At 42.4% G+C, this 16,268-nt stretch overlaps 1 protein-coding gene across 1 annotated transcript in view; it reads left to right on the top strand.

Moving 5' to 3' along the window:
* LOC110322073 (high mobility group protein B3-like) overlaps positions 1–16,268 on the top strand; it is a 43,520-nt gene that overhangs the window by 12,968 nt on the left and 14,284 nt on the right. The window lies entirely within an intron of this gene.

Below are 16,268 nucleotides of genomic sequence, written 5' to 3'. Positions count from 1 at the left end.
AATAATAATAATAATAATAATAATAATCATAAAACAAAAACAAAACAAAGGAGGCCATTGTGGCTTCATTTAAATGTGATTTTTAAGTAGAACTAAAGAAGAATGAATGTCATTAATGTCCCTTCTTTAGGAAGAGGCTGCCATTTGTAGAAAATATGAGCAAGAGAACATTTTGAGAAAACATGAAAGCTACAGGACATGTCTGAGAAGGAAGGGAAGCAAGTCAGTGGCGAGGGAGCACCCATGCACAGGCCACTAAAGAGTTAAGCTGACATGGAAAGGCAGAAGCCAGAACCACAGAGGTGGGAACAAGGTGCGGATTAGATGTGGAACACCTCGTCCCGTGCTAAGAAGCAGACAGAAAACAGCGTGTAAGTGAAATACCAGCTCAGTGGGCTTGCAGTTCTCTATCTCTTATTGGATATGGATATACGTACGGAAGAAATACTTGCGTTCTGTAGCTGTACCAAGGATCTGTCAGTAGTTACACTTTTATTTCTTCTGTAAGTATTTTTACAACCACACTGAAATATTTGTGTAAGTGCAAATATGTGTTTGGTGTGTCCAACTCTAACAAGGTATTTGCCTAATGACTAGTCTTAAGACTTCCCAGGACTTTATTTTTCTAACCCCCTAGGTCATTGCCGGTGATTAGCACCTCTTCCAGTCACATTCTCTTCTAAGACGTTGAAAATGAGACAGCGAAAAGACACAGGGACTCACTCACCATCTGAAGTTGCCTTAAAAATAAACATTAATTGCATACTGAGACCACATGTGTATTTATGCATTGCCCTTAATCCAACCATGTCACGTCCTGAGGTGAGCCATCAATATAGGCGGCTATCCTCAATGGATAAAATTAACGTCAGTCATTAGGCACCAAACTCACATGACTAACATGAACCTTTGTCAGAATCCTTGACTCAACTCTAAGCTCCCTGCTGCTTTTCTATTCCACAGCTCAAGGACCAGAAGGTAGAGGTGATTCTAGCTTGCCGGGACTTTTGTTTTCTGGCAGTACTAGATGGAACCCGGGCCTTGTGGGTGCTAGTCAAAAACTCACCACTGTGCTTCATCCCCAGCCCTGAGGCGCTGATTCTTAGTTGTGGTATTTCAACTTAAATTGATTCTGACTGGACGCTACTGGCTAGGGGCATACCTCAGTGTCAGAGAACTTGCCTGGTGTGCATAGCATTCCAGAGCAGATCCCTGGCACTCCAGTAAGTCAAAACAAGGAAAAAGAAGCCGCGTGTGTTGAGCGGGGCTGTCAACTCACATTTTAAAGAGAAGCACTCATTAATCTGGTCCCGCTGGCGCATGCCTATAATCCACATATTCAGGGTGTGGAGAGGAGGCAGAAGGATCAAGTGTTCTAAACCATCCTGGGCTACACAGTTAGTTGAAGACTGGCCTGGACTATGTGAGACCCTGCAGGGGAAAAAAGGAAAGAAAGAAAGAAAGAAAGAAAGAAAGAAAGAAAGAAAGAAAGAAAGAAAGAAAGAAAGAAAGAAAGAAAGAAAGAAAGAAAGAAAGAAAGAAAGAAAGAAAGAAAGAAAGAAAGAAAGAAAGAAAGAAAAAGAAAGGTAGGTCAAGAAAATCACCCATGTTTTCTAGTTTTCTTATTGGATGAGAAGCTATACATACTCAAGGTGTTCCTAGCATCCTTTTCATGGTACAGTGATTTCTGGCTGTATAGCCATTGACCACCTACATAATTCCTGATGTCTATTTGAATTATTTGGTTTTATTTTGTTTTGCTTTTCACCAGCTTTGTTAACAATTCTGTATTCATGTTAGATGTTTTTCTAGATAGAGTTGGATGAACCAAGATGCGGTCAAATTGGAATATGTGCCTGTGTGTGTTTGTGTGTTTATATCTGTGTGTCTATGTTGTGTGTGTATGTGTGTGTCTCTGTGTCTGTTTTGTGTGTATCTGTGTGTCTGTGTATCTATGTTGTGTATGTCTGTGTGTCTATGTTGTGTGTGTATCTGTGTGTGTGTATCTGTGTGTGTGTATATCTGTGTATGTTGTGTGTGTGTCTGTGTATGCTGTGTGTGTCTATGTGTGTCTGTGTATGTCTGTGTATGTTGTGTGTGTGTCTATGTTGAGTGTGTTTGTGTGTGTATGTCTGTGTGTCTATGTTGTATGTATCTGTGTGTCTATGTTGTGTGTATATGTTGTATGTGTCTGTGTGTCTATGTTGTATGTATATGTTGTATGTGTCTGTGTGTCTGTGTGTCTATGTTGTGTGTATATGTTGTATGTGTCTCTGTGTCTATGTGTGTCTATGTTGTATGTGTTTGTGTGTTTATGTCTGTGTGTGTGTTGTATGTCTGTGTGTCTATGTTGTGTGTGATCTGTGTGTTTGTGTGTGTGTGTCTGTGTCTTGTGTGTGTCTGTGTGTCTATGTTGTATGTGTGTATGTGTGTGTCTATGTTGTGTGCGTCTGTGTGTGTCTGTATGTGTGCACAGGAATACATGATGACGGAGCAGTGGCATGTGCCACCTTGTAGGTGTGGATGTCAGAGGACAACTTTACGGTGATGGTTCATCTAAGTGAGTCCTAGACCTTGAACCTATGTCTCCAGGTTTGTGAGACAAAGTGCCTTTACTTTCTGAGACATCTTGCCCGTGCCTATCTCTCATTTCTAAATATTTTTACTCATTAATTATCATTGTGATTTCTTTCTCAGTCTCCCGAGTGCCAGGGTTGTGGGCACATACCACCAAGTCCAACTTCTGTTGAAACTTTTTGGGTTTTCTTTTTGTATTCAGTACAGAGCTTCACATAAGCATAGGCAAGAACGCACTCTACATCTGTGCTCTACTCTCTGCCTCCACAGTTTCTCGTTTAATCTCAAATGCCTGGGTGAAGATGTTTAGATTCCAAGCATATAACTATTTAAATTATATCCTTATTATTAACTTCTAATTCAAATGAATTATAACCAGGTTATAGTCTTATGATAACAATGTTTTAAATGCTGAGAGTAACTTACATATAAAATGTTTCTATTATAAAAGTTCTAGATGTACTTGAAAACAAAGAACTGTATTTTCTTTACAAGTCTGGAATATTGTATGTATTCAAAATACATTCAAACCTTTAAATGGTTCCTTCCTATCTTCTTGGTAGTCTCTAATTTATTTTATTCATATTGTTTAACCTATTTGTAAACATGCCTTTAATTGGCCCATATAATTGAATAACTATCTTTAAAGGTGTATAACTTTGGGGTATTGATTATTTCCCCCAGGCTCTATAAAGACATATTTCATTGCCTTCCAGTGTCAGATTTTGCCAAGGAGAGTCAGCAGTCAGTCAAATGCTCATTTCTCTTCCCTCTAAAGGCTGTTACCTTTTCTCTCTGTCTTTAATGCTGCATCATTTCACTGAGTTGTGTAGATTTATAATATTTACTCTACTTGGGGGGGTCTACATGAGATCTCCTTCATGTGTCGGTATGTTGTATGGTGAAGTGTCTGTGCACACATGTATGTGAGTCCCTGCACCATATGCTTAGCAGACAGGGGAGGAGAATGTCAGACTCCTGCTCCATTGCTCTCTACCTCATTTCCTTGAAATGGAGTCTCTCACTGAACCTGGAGCTAGGGTGAACTGCCAGCAGACCTGCCTCTGTCCCAGAGTGCTGAGTTACAGTCACACATGTGGTCACGTGGGTGCTAAGGATTTGATCTCAGGCTCAGCTGCTTGAGCAACACACTCCCCACACACTGAGCTCTCTCACCAACCCTCCCTTCTTTCTTTTAAAAAAGTAGATTTGTCTTATTTTATGTGTTTGAGTGTTTTGCCTGCATGGATGTATGTGCAACATGTGCGTGTCTGGAGCCCTTAGAGGTCAAAAGAGGAAGTCAGTTCCCAGGGAACTGGCAGTAGGGATGACTATGAGCCCACCATGTGGGTGCCGGGGACTAAACTTGGGTCCTCTGTAAGAGTAGCAATCTCTCTTAACCACCAGTTATAAAAAAATGATACACTATTATCTCTTCAGATATTGCTTCTATGTAATATATTTCATTCTCATCTTGGATACTCCTCGTGAGCACATGTCAAAGCCTATCAAGGGATCCTCCAGTCCCCTAACTACTGCTCTCTGTCTCTCTGCCCGGTTTCCATGGTGAAAGTCTTAGTATTACCATCAAGTCTCTAATGTTTCCTTGAAACTATTTTCAGTCTATGGCATATATTATCTACTGGATTTTAATTTTGATGGGTATGTATTTCATTTCTAAGATTTCTAATTCTTTTTATAATCTTTTCTGATTTCATTCACGTTGATTTTTTCCCATAATGCCTAGCTTTGCTTAATGGAAGTTATTCTTTTGTGCCCCACCCTCTATGCATGTATGTTCATGCACATGCATGTATGCACAATGTGTGTGTGAGAGAGAGAAAGAGAGAGAGAGAGAGAGAGAGAGAGAGAGAGAGAGAGAGAGAGAGAGAGAGAGAAGGCCTTGCTATACAGCCCTGTCTGGCCTGAAACATACCATTCAGAGCAGACCAGGCTGGCCTTGAACTTGTGGACCCTCTTTCCTCTGCTTCTCGAGTGCTGAGATTATAGATTATAGGCAGCCCCTTCATATACTTTGTGCACATTTTCATCTTATTTAAACCTTTTCTCAGATGATTCCATAAAATTAATTCCAACAGGAGTGTGATCGTTTGAATGAGAATGACCCCCACAGACTCAGATATCTGAATGCTTAGTGACCAGGGAGCAGAACTGTTTAAAAGGATTACAAGGATTATGAGGTTGTGTTGTAGCCTTGTCAGAGTGTGTATGGCCTTGTCAGAGAAAGTGATTTCAAAAGCACATGCCAGGCCTAGTGTGTCTGGGTTTCTCTCTCTCTCTCTCTCTCTCTCTCTCTCTCTCTCTCTCTCTCTCTCTCTCCCTCCCTCTGCCTGTGGATCTAGATATAGTTCTTAGCCATATTGAGAATGCCGCTATGCCCTCTTCCACCATGCTCCCCTTCGTGATAATGGACAAACTCTCTGAAACTATAAGCCAGCCCCCCAACCCCCCCAACCCCGGTAAATATTTTCTTTTATTTGCCTTGGTCATGGATCTCTCCTCAGCGGTAGAACAGTGACTAAGACAAGGGGTAAATTCATGTTCTTAGATATTTGTTGCTGTTGGCTTAGCTTTGAATTTGGTTGAAAAGCTTACTTGGAAACTGGGCTTGCATATTTTTTCTCTTTCTCCCTCTGTCTCTCCCTCCCTCCCTCTATCCCTCCCTCCCTCTCTCTCTCCCTCCTTTCCCCTCTCCCTCCTTTGCTCTCTCCCTCCAATGCCCTCACACTTTCCCCTCCATGTGCAATGGATTGGGGGCTTGCCTTCTTTCCACACTTGGCTCTAGGAAGTGTCTTTTCAGACTCCAGCCAGCTAATGATGTTTCCAAGGCCGCACCCCCCAGTGACCCGAAGAATGCAAGAATGCGCAGACAGCAGACAGGGCCAGCTACCCTTCCCATTGGCCACAGGGTATAGCTGTGTCTTCCCTGTCCCTTATGCCCAAGGCTGGCTAGTGCTGCCCTTCCTGTGGCTTCCAGCAGTGAGTTTGGCTACAGACTCCCATCAGGGCTGGTGGGGGTCATTGATTTTGTTTACTTGGGAAGAGCCAAGCTATAGTTACCCCTGCCTGGTTCCAGCCCCAAATCCCCTAAGCCCTTGGCTTCCGCTCAGCTCTCAGCTTTGTATTTCGGTCCCAGTTTTGAACTACAGAAATATTTATTTAAATTTTAATCTTGATAAACTTCGTCATTGCTGCATTCTTGGAGGAAAGATGTGTCGAAGTGCAAATTTTTAGGGCTGTCTGGACTGGATCTGGGTGCAGACCCCCTTGGCAGATGGAAGAGCCTGCGGTGGGTGCCTTTGCTTCTGTCCTTAGCTCCCCTTCAGACGGCAGCAGGTTTTAGAATATTATTTCATAAATAAGCAGTTCTTTAATAAGTACATGATTAGTGCATAGTCAAGAATAGTTGTTCTTGATCTAGAAGTAGAGCTCAGTGTAGCATGCTTACCTAGAATGTGGGAGCCCTGGATTCTGTCCCCAGCACTGAGAAGAAAACGAGAAAAAGCCAATAGTCTCTTAAATAATTTTGTCTTTCATCTGCTTATCTAATTAACTTACCAAATGATCTAATTCAGCTGTTATAGTATTGAAAATATTAAACTTTTTACCTTCCAGCCAATCTTCATAGAACAGCAATATTATATTTAAAAAAAAAAAAATCTAAGGAAAATCTCTCAGTCCCCTGAGTTCTGGAATTTTCTAATGACTTTTTTTTTTAACCATATAAACAAGCCCAGGAGTAAATGAAATGTGGTTTATTGCTTATACTTCCTGGAATTTCTGCAGCCACTGCAGAATTATAGCATCTCAGGGCTGGGAGACATTCTTCATATGACCACACTGCATCTTTTCCCCCTGTTGGTCTGCATCGAATTTGTGAAGGTTAGTTACTAACTAATGGGCTAAGACTTTAGAGAATTCTGTGGCAAGGTAAGAGCCCACTTCAAAGGAAGTTTAGACACCCAGCTGGCCCCTTTGAAGAGAACTCAGACCCATGAAAAATCTTTTGAAACTTTCCGATGGAACCCGATAGAATAAGGAGGCAGGTCCTCCTCCTCGTCACAAACAGGGCTGTTCTGCACATGGAATATTGGTACACGTTTAACAAGTAGCTGCCAAAAAGAAAGAGAGAGGCCGGAAGGATGGCTCAGAGAGCATCTGCTGCTCTTGCAGAGGACCCAGGTTCTATCCCCAGCACACACACACACACACACACACACACACACACACACACACACACCCGTGGTGGCTCACAACTGCCCTAACTCCAGCTCCTTGAATCTGATTCCCTCTTCTGACTTCCTCAGGTTTCAGGCACCAATGTGGTACACGCATACACATGCAGATGAAATATTCATACACAAAATAAAATAAATCTAAAACCAAATTAAAAAAAAAAAAGACCAAAAAATCCATGTGAAAGTGTTTGCCAATTTCCATGAAGCAAATACTCCCTCCATGGCTGAATTCAAGCTATCAACCTGCCATTGCTGTTTACAGAATTGGAAAGAGTTGCCCATAGTCCGTTCTCTGGGCTGGTAAGAGTCAGGTTCAATACGTAAAAGAGCTACAATACCAAACCCAGTTCTCTCCACACCTCCACTTAACCTCCCAGAGGATTTAATGGTTTACACAGAGGCTAAAACACCATGCTGTCCTCTCTTCTCCTGGGCTTGGGTTAACACGCAGCTCAGACCTTTCTCCCTACCTCTTCCTCCATATGTAAGAGACACCTTACCTTCTCTCGGGAGCCCATTTCTCTCTTCTCCCCACACTTCCATTGTATTCTCTCACCCAGTCCTAGCCTTAAGTACCATCAAGTGCTGTTAATACATAGATATCTGTCTCCATTCCAGACCCTTCTTCTGATCCAGGCTGATGTAAGCCAACTGGCTGCTCAAATACCTCAGCAACTCAGACTTAACTTATTGAATGCAGAAGTCTTCCTCCTCCTTCTCCTCCTCCTCCTCCTCCTCCTCCTCCTCCTTCTCTTCTTCCTCCTCCTCTTCTTTCTTCCTCTTCCTCTTCTTCCTCCTCCTGTTCCTCCTCCTCCTCTCATCTTCTTTGTCTAAATAGAATTCCCTTTTGGCTGTTCGTTTGCTAGAGTCACAGACCTACTGAGCTCTTTTTGCAAAGTGCCCCTCCCATAATAGTCAACCATCACAAGATACTACTGACTCCACTCAGAACGTTTCCCAGCTCTCTCTGTACCTCCATCAGCCTGCCATCTCCAATGCTATTACCACTTTGCTCCTATGCCCCATCTCAACCTCTTCTGCCTTCCTGCCTGTGCCCCACCCCCCACCCCATGGCTAGAGAGATTTTGGAGAACATATCTAAGCCATCCTTAGCTTCCCACTTTAACCATTCATTCACTCACTCACTCACAATGATAAGGCTGGAACCCAGAGTCTCACACATAGTAAGCAAACACTCTACCACTGGGCTGTACTCCAGCCCCCATTGTACTTAATTAAAAAGAAACCACAATCCTATGGTCTTTAAGCACCTAGCTACATGATTAGAGTTCACTTTAATTTTTTTTCTCAAGACAGGGTCTCACTATGTAGCTATGTGGCTTAGAACTCATTATATAGACCCAGCTGGCCTTGAACTCACGGAGTCAGCCTACCTCTGCCTCCTTTAATCTCCTCCTTTAATCTCAGCATGCTGAGATTAAGGCATGCAATACCACGTCTGGGTTATTTAAATTCTTTAGCTTCACCTCCTGCCATTCTCCTGTCTATAGCTCTCTAGTTGTTTGTAATGTTTCTGGTCCTAACACATAGTTTCTTGTCTCACGTCCTTCACTTATATACTGAAATGCTATCTCTTCCTCATGATCTCCTACTTAAATTCCAACATCTTGGAGGACTGAAAAGATGGATCATCAGTTAAAAGCACTGGCCACTCTTTTTATTATTATTATTGGATATTTTCTTAATTTACATTTCAAATGTTATCTCCTTTCCTGGTCCCCACCCTCCAATCCCCCTATCCTATCCCCCCTCCCCCTGCTTCTATGGGGGCTTTCCTCCACCCACCCACTCCCACTTCCCCGCCCTCCGTTCCCTTACACTGAGACATCTATTGAGCCTTCATAGGACCATGGAACTCTCCTCCCATTGATACCTGACAAGGCCATCCTCTGCAATGTATGCAGCTGGAGCCATGGGGGACTGATTGGTTGATATTGTTGTTCTTCCTGTGGGGTTACAAACCCCTTCAACCCCGTTGGACCTTTCTCTAACTCCTCTATTGGGGACCCCGCGCTCAGTCCAATGGTTGGCTCTGTATTTGTCAGGCACTGGCAGATCCTCTCAGGAGACGGCCATATCAGACTCCTTTCAGCATGCACTTCTTGGCATCCATAATAGTGTCTGGGTTTGGTAACTGTATATGGGATAAATCCCCAGGTGGGACAGTCTCTAGATGGCCTTTCCTTCAGTCTCTGCTCAACACTTTATCTCCATATTTGCTCCTGTGAGTATTTTCTTCTCCTTCTAAGAAGGACCAAAGCACCCACAATTTGGTCTTCCTTCTTCTTGAGCTTCATGTCGTTTGTAAATTGTATCTTGGTTATTTGGAGCTTTTGGGCTAATATCCACTTATCAGTGAGTACATACTATGTGTGTTCTTTTGCAATTGGGTTACCTCATTCAGGATAATATTTTCTAGTTCTATCCATTTGCCTAAGAATTTCATGAATTCACTGTTTTCAATAGCTGAGTAGTAGTACTCCATTGTGTAAATGTACCACATTTTCTGCATCCATTCCTCTGTTGAAGGACATCTGGGATCTTTCCAGCTCCTGGCTATTATAAATAAGGCTGCTATGAACATAGTGGAGCATGTGTCCTTATTACATGTTGGAGCATCTTCTGGGTATATGACCAGGAGAGGTATAGCTGGGTACTGGCCACTCTTATATTGCACACATATAGCAACTCACAACCACCTGTAGCCATAGACTCTGATGCCCTCTGCTGGCCTCCTAAAGAACTTCACATACGTGATGCACATACCTTTTTGCGGGCAAATAATCATACACATAAAATTAGAATAAGTAAGTTTAAAAAAAAAACTCTTCATATTCTGCCCTCAACTTGTCTTTTTTGGTCTTAGCTCTTGGTGTTGTGTTTTGTTTTGTTTTGTTTTTGTTTTCAGAGAGGGTTTCTTGGTCTCTTAGCCAAAACCTGGTTCCTTCTCATGGTTTCCATCAGTATGAATGGAAATTCATTTCCCTCACAGTGTTTCATATTACATATAGTTCCTAAGCATTGAACCATTTGTCCCTGGTCAGTTGTGAGCCCAGGGAGTGCCAGGGCCGTGCCTGGTAAACTTGTCTAAGTCAAGGTCATAACAAGGGCTCAATGGATAAGTGTTAGTTTGTGAAATGAACAAATAAATGAAATTAATAAAGCATAAAGTTTAGCTTGCATATGTTAGAGTAGTTATGGGCACTGAAGATTTTAGGATAGTGTCACTGGGGGCAGGAGGGAACAATTACAGTTCTTTTTATGAAAGGACTCATAACAATATAAAACTGGCTTATTTGTCCCTAGAAAACAAACCAAGGAAAAGGAAAGATTCCCCAACTATGATTATAATCAGAACAATGCTCAAGTAATGCTATCACAAAGCAGATTTAATTCATCAAGTAGGGCCCCAAAGTTCCTAATAATTATGTTTAACAGTATACAAAAAAGTGGTTTTAATGATTTTATGGGGTCAACAGACATAGCATAAGTTGAGTATAGGAGCACCTAGAAAAGCTATCAATTGTTAACTTAGACAAATGTATGAATACAAGACAACTATATAGATGACGTGCAGTGTAGCTTTGGTTTTATGATGAGCATGGCCAAGGGAGACACTCCCTGTCATTCCTGCGCCTTTCACCATGGTTCAGTATCTCTCATGATCCTCTTCTGAGTCCAGTACTGTACTGGCTGGTTTTATGTCAACTTGAAACAAGCTGGAGTCACCTGAGAGGAGGGAGCTCAATTGAGAAAATGCCTCCATAAGATCTGGCTGTAAGGCATTTTCTTAATTAGTGACTGATGGGGGAGCACCCAGCCCATTGTGGGTGGTCCCTGGGCTGCTGGTCCTGAGATCTATTTAAAAAAAAAAACAAAAAACAGGCTGAGTATGCCATGGGGAGCAAGTCAGTAGGTAAGTATTATCCCTCCATGGTCTCTGCATCAGCTCCTGCATCAGGTTTCTGCCCTGTTTGAGTTCCAGTTCTGGCTTCCTTTGTTGATAAACAGCAACTCGGAAGTGTAAGCTGAATAAACCCTTTCTTCCTCAACTTGCTTTTTGGTCATCGTGTTTTGTCACAGCAATAGAAACCTGGACTAAGACTCAGACTGTCCCAGATCCCACATTCTCATTGCTTACTCTCACTGCAGAGGGTCCTGAGTCTCAGTCCACCACAGCCCCTTCGACAGCCTGGACACACACTCTGCTTCTTGGCGATGTCCATTTCCAGGTCTAGACCATTCTACCTCCCACAGAAGCACAGAGATCTGCTTTCCTCTAAGATCCTGCGATGAGAAGCTCAGGGTTTGCCTCTTCCCTGGGAAGACCTTTTCTGGTTTAGCTTCCTCTTTGTTGCATGTTGCTGAAGTTGACTCTCAGGTTTTTGGAAGAGAGCGCTTCCTCTTTCCTATGGGTACCCATCACTGATTTGCAAAGTATGTGCCCTGGGAGATATGACAGGAGACAGACCTTACTGTGTTTTAGATCTGTTGTTTGCTGACATGAATGGACTTGGGGTGAGTAACACTTCCCTCTGTATGGATTAGGATGTGTTGTATATTAGAATAACTTGTAGTAAGATAAAGTTCTAACTCTGCCCTGGCAAGTATTAATGATTTCGTTAAAGTGTTGTACCTCTGGTCCCTGTGCCCAGGGCAAGCAGACCTCATGCCTTTAGCTCACCATGCACCTCTGGGCTTTAAAACTTTAGAAAAACAAAAAACAAAAAAAAAAAAACCTTTGCTTCTGTGGACCAGGTTTGCTGGGTTTCAGAGCACATGGAAATTCCAAATTTCTAATCCAGAGAGTTCATCCAAATTGCTGGGTAGCCTTCCGCAAGCCCTCTCCAGTCACTCAGTCAGTCCTTCACTTTAGCCCATTGTGAGGGAAGGGCAGTTCACAAAAAGAAACAAACCCAAAGTCTTCCAATCAAGTCAACATTTCTGACCTACAGCGGGGAGAGTCTCCAAGCCCGTGCACGGTCATGCCGGAGGCTGGCTTTTGGTAAAGCAAGGGACAGAGTATGATTTTAACATCCACACATTCCAAGCCACGGCCTTCCAAGCTTGTCCTTCCAGCCAAACCTGATGGCAGGAGCCAGGTCTAAAAACAATTTCCAGAGAGCAGATTTTGGCATAAGTTATCTTTAATCCTGCAGAGAGTAAGGATCAGGCCTCTTTTTGTTTTGTTTTGTTTTGTTTTAATTTTTTTATTATTAGTATTTTAAAGGACACCTTCATTCCTTTTGCCACATAATGTCACAGACTTTGTTTGTTTTGTTGTTGTTGTTTTCAGATCACAGTAAATAATTTTTCTCAGACAGATGTTAGGAACAGCTCAAATTTTTGAGATTCTCTCTTTTTTCATTCTTTTTAAACTTGAAATTCTTTGTTAGAGCTGAAGTCTGACTCTATTTTAAGCGACTTGTTCTTCTGATGTGATCATTAAATCACTTTGGTGGGGGATTGGGGCAGCCCAAGTCTGACTGTGTGGAGAATAGTTATCACCTGCCAAGTGGCAGAAAAAAGGTTTTGATTTTAATTACCAGCCCTGGACAACAGCCCATGTGGCCAAAGCTCTGCCACCCAGAGACACCAGCAGTCACTGCTCTGTTTGGGAGAGTTTTATGAACCAAAAACAAAACAAAACAAACCACTGCGGGTGTTCTAGTTTGAGAGGAATGTCCAGAGAAATTCCCCCCTTTCTCCTTACAACGTGTGATTACAGAAAGATGGAAACCGGTGCATTCCGGTGAGATTTCTGTGTGAGGCTGCAAGCCTGCAGGCCTGAAAGGGTGGTGGTGACCTAAGGGGCTGACTCAAGGCTCCAGAATCCACTTAGGGCCACAGACCTCATTCTAAAATGGATAGTCCTTTGGGTTTCTCAGTGTGAGTCTGTGAGGGCCACGGAATCAATGGGGCTCTGTCTGCCTAAGAACATCCATGCATGAGGACGGTCACACTCGGGGAGCATCCATGGAACAAGAATTGGTTTGCCCGGTAGCCACAGGGGCGGCCTGTGTTACAACTGTGAAGAGTTCAACCCCTGTGAGCCTGCTCCTGGGTTCATGTATGCACACATCTTAGCTGAAGAAGCAATAACACTGCTCAGTGTGATCTAGCTTACCCACAACTAAGTTCTAGCTACGAGCAATTAAACAAATGCTTCCTATGGAATTCTTTTTTTTTTTTAAAGATTTATTTATTTATTATATGTAAGTACACTGTAGCTATCTTCAGACACTCCAGAAGAGGACGTCAGATCTTGTTACGGATGGTTGTGAGCCACCATGTGGTTGTTGGGATTTGAACTCCGGACCTTCGGAAGAGCAGTCGGGTGCTCTTACCCACTGAGCCATCTCACCAGCCCTCCTATGGAATTCTTTATCTCAAAATTTCTGGATGTCACAGGAAAACTGTTTTCCACGCTTCCTGCTCCCTACAGGGTCTGCAGCCCTGACTTCCACCACCCAAATGCAGCCTGTTCTCCAGTCTTTTGACACTGTAGCAGCACATGGCCTCCTACCTTATCTCTCTTCTTCTAACTGTTCATTAAAGTAATAACTTACAGATTTAAAGGCATGTCCTTTGTCTGATAATTCATTAGAGTATGTGATTTTGATTATATATATATATATATATATATATATATATATGTATATATATATACATAATATATGTATATATATATGTGTGTTGTTTTTATAGTGACTTATTATTTAGAAAGCAGTTTACATATATGATATTCTTTTATCATCCTAGCCATTGAATAAGGAAAGCTTGTACCCATTCTACAGGCAAAGAAAATAATGAAATGAGAAAAGACGGGTCAGTGAATTCAAGCTAGACAGGATAAGTAGGCTCTGAAGCACTGTGACACAGCAAGGCACTTACAGACAGTGGTCATATTCCATATTCCAAAAGAGGTAGGGGATGCCGGAAGTGATAGTTCAGACCTGTGATTCCAGCAGTTGGGAAGCTGAGGCAGGAGAATTTTTATAAGTTTGAAGCCAGCCTGGGCTCCGGAGTGAGACTCAGTCTCAACAGCAACATTAACAACAACCAAAAAGATAGAAAGAAAATATATTGAAATGAGAAATGAGAAAAAAAAGTGGTTACTCTCACTTGCATGCTATGTAATGCACACATGCAACAAAGCATCACACGAGTATGCACAACGTTATGTATTCATTTTTAATATTTTAAATTAAAAGGGGGAACAGAATGGGGCTCCGCTGGTAGGCTACTTGCCTAGCCTGCGGGAAGCCCTAGGCTTGATTAGTAGCACACCACGACCAGACATGGTGGTGCACACCTATAATCCCAGCACCTATACAGGCAAAAGGATCAGGAGTTCAGTGCCATCCTTGGCTATCTAATGAGTTCAAGGCCAGCCTAGGATATATGAGACTTTGTCTCAGAAAAAAAAAATCTTTAAATAAATAAAAATAATTTTTTTTAAAAAGAAAAGAGTGAAATCCAGAGAGGTTAATAAACTTTCTGAAATGGAGTGGAGCTTAATGAGTGGGCACATGCCTGGTGTGGACAAGACTCTGCATTCTCTCCCCAGAGACAGGAAACTGAACTAAAACACCCACAAAAGTTTCTCAAATCACATAGCTAATTAGTGTCAAAGACAGTACTTGAATTCAGGCCTTACAACTCTGTAAGTTTTCAACAATACAGAAGAACTGCTCCCTTTATATATAATATATATATATATTATATATTATATATATATATATATATATTATATATTATATATATATATTATATATATATATTTTTATTTTATTTTATTTTATTTACTTGGGGGTGGTGGGGATTAAATCCAGGACCTCACACATCCTGGGCAAGCACTGTCCCAATGACCCACATCCCTGCCTTAGAATCATGTCTACTACTCAAAAAACAAATTCTTCTAAGATCACACTTTATTCCAGACTCTGCTGCGGATCCGACTTTACAGAGCTCTGTTTGCAGTGTCCCTGCTGTCTTGTAAAGATGCCTTTCTTGTGAAGAAAGGACACACTGAATATCCCTGTAGACTCTGCACTGTACATCTCTGAAGTAGGTTCATTTAGAAATCTTGTACTCGAGTCCTCCCTATATATCCACAAATGAAGGGAGACAATGAGCCCTCCGTGCCCTCTTGCTCTGAGGATGCCTGGAGTTAGATATATCCCAGCATTGGGACCTGGAGTTGCTGCTACCGGAAGTCCTGTCTTTTACGTTAGAGCTCCAGCCATTTCCTTTCCAGTGACTCTTATTGCCGATGGATCACTCCCAGGAAAGCTGTCCCTACATACGTGAGCTGAAGATCACCAGTGACACCTACTTCCCACTGACCCACCAAGTGCTGGGCAACCTGATAATGTCTATCATGTGCTCTGGATGTGCAGAAAGACCGGGTTTAGGAGCAAGGGTGTAATTATATTGAGTCACCAATGGGATCACCGTCTGTAGTTTACATATGTGGCTGTTGCCTAAGATACTGCTGAATATAATGTGGCTAACGTGTCTGATGTTTTAAGGGCATAACGACGCTATAAATATTAGCAGCAGAATCTATGTTGAGAAGGGAAATATCCCTTTCTTTTAAATCCCTATACAACCAGAATTTATTTTAGGCTCTCTGCCCCAGTTCATCACGAAATTAGTACCACACCCAAGTTTCACAAAGCCTTTCATTCGCTTCTTTGTCTAGTTGAATCAGAATGCCAAAGTGGGGGAATGCCCTGCAGAAGAAAGAATGTGTCTTTGGAGGGACAGTCAAACTTTGGAAGCCTCAATGGCCATGACTCCCGTGGCAGTCATTATAGAAAACCTAAGGCCATAAGCTCTGTGCTTCACAGCGATGTCCTGGCCCATGTCTAAAAGAACTGAGCCTGGCCTTGGCTAGCCTATCATTTGAATTTGTTTACAAGAACTACTAAACTCAAAAACCACAGACCATAACCAAGTGGGGCATCTTTTGGTATCTCAGGAACTGCATAAGAGCTGAGGCCATGAATATTAAAATGTCATTGTCAGAGCTGGGGGTTTGGTTCAGTTGGCAAAGTGCTTGCAGCACAAGAATGAAGCCCTAAGTTCACATTCCCAATACCCATGTAAATCAGGAGTACGGCACAACTCTGAGCAGAGCCAGGAGGAGCCCTGGGGCTTACCGGCCAGCCTCTCTAACTGTATCAGAAAGTTCGATTCCTGGGCGGTGGTGGTGCACACTTTTAATCCCAGCACTTGGGAGGCAGAGGCAGATGGATTTCTGAGTTCAAGGCTAGCCTGGTCTACATAGTGAGTTCCAGGACAGCCGGGGCTATACAGAGAAACCCTGTCTCTAAAAACAAGAAGAAGAAGAAGAAGAAGAAGAAGAAGAAGAAGAAGAAGAAGAAGAAGAAGAAGAAGAAGAAG

The sequence above is a fragment of the Mus pahari genome, chromosome 5 (genome assembly GCF_900095145.1).
Source record: "Mus pahari chromosome 5, PAHARI_EIJ_v1.1, whole genome shotgun sequence".
Taxonomy (NCBI): Eukaryota; Metazoa; Chordata; class Mammalia; order Rodentia; family Muridae; genus Mus; species Mus pahari.
This window is presented reverse-complemented; position numbering and strand designations above follow the sequence as displayed.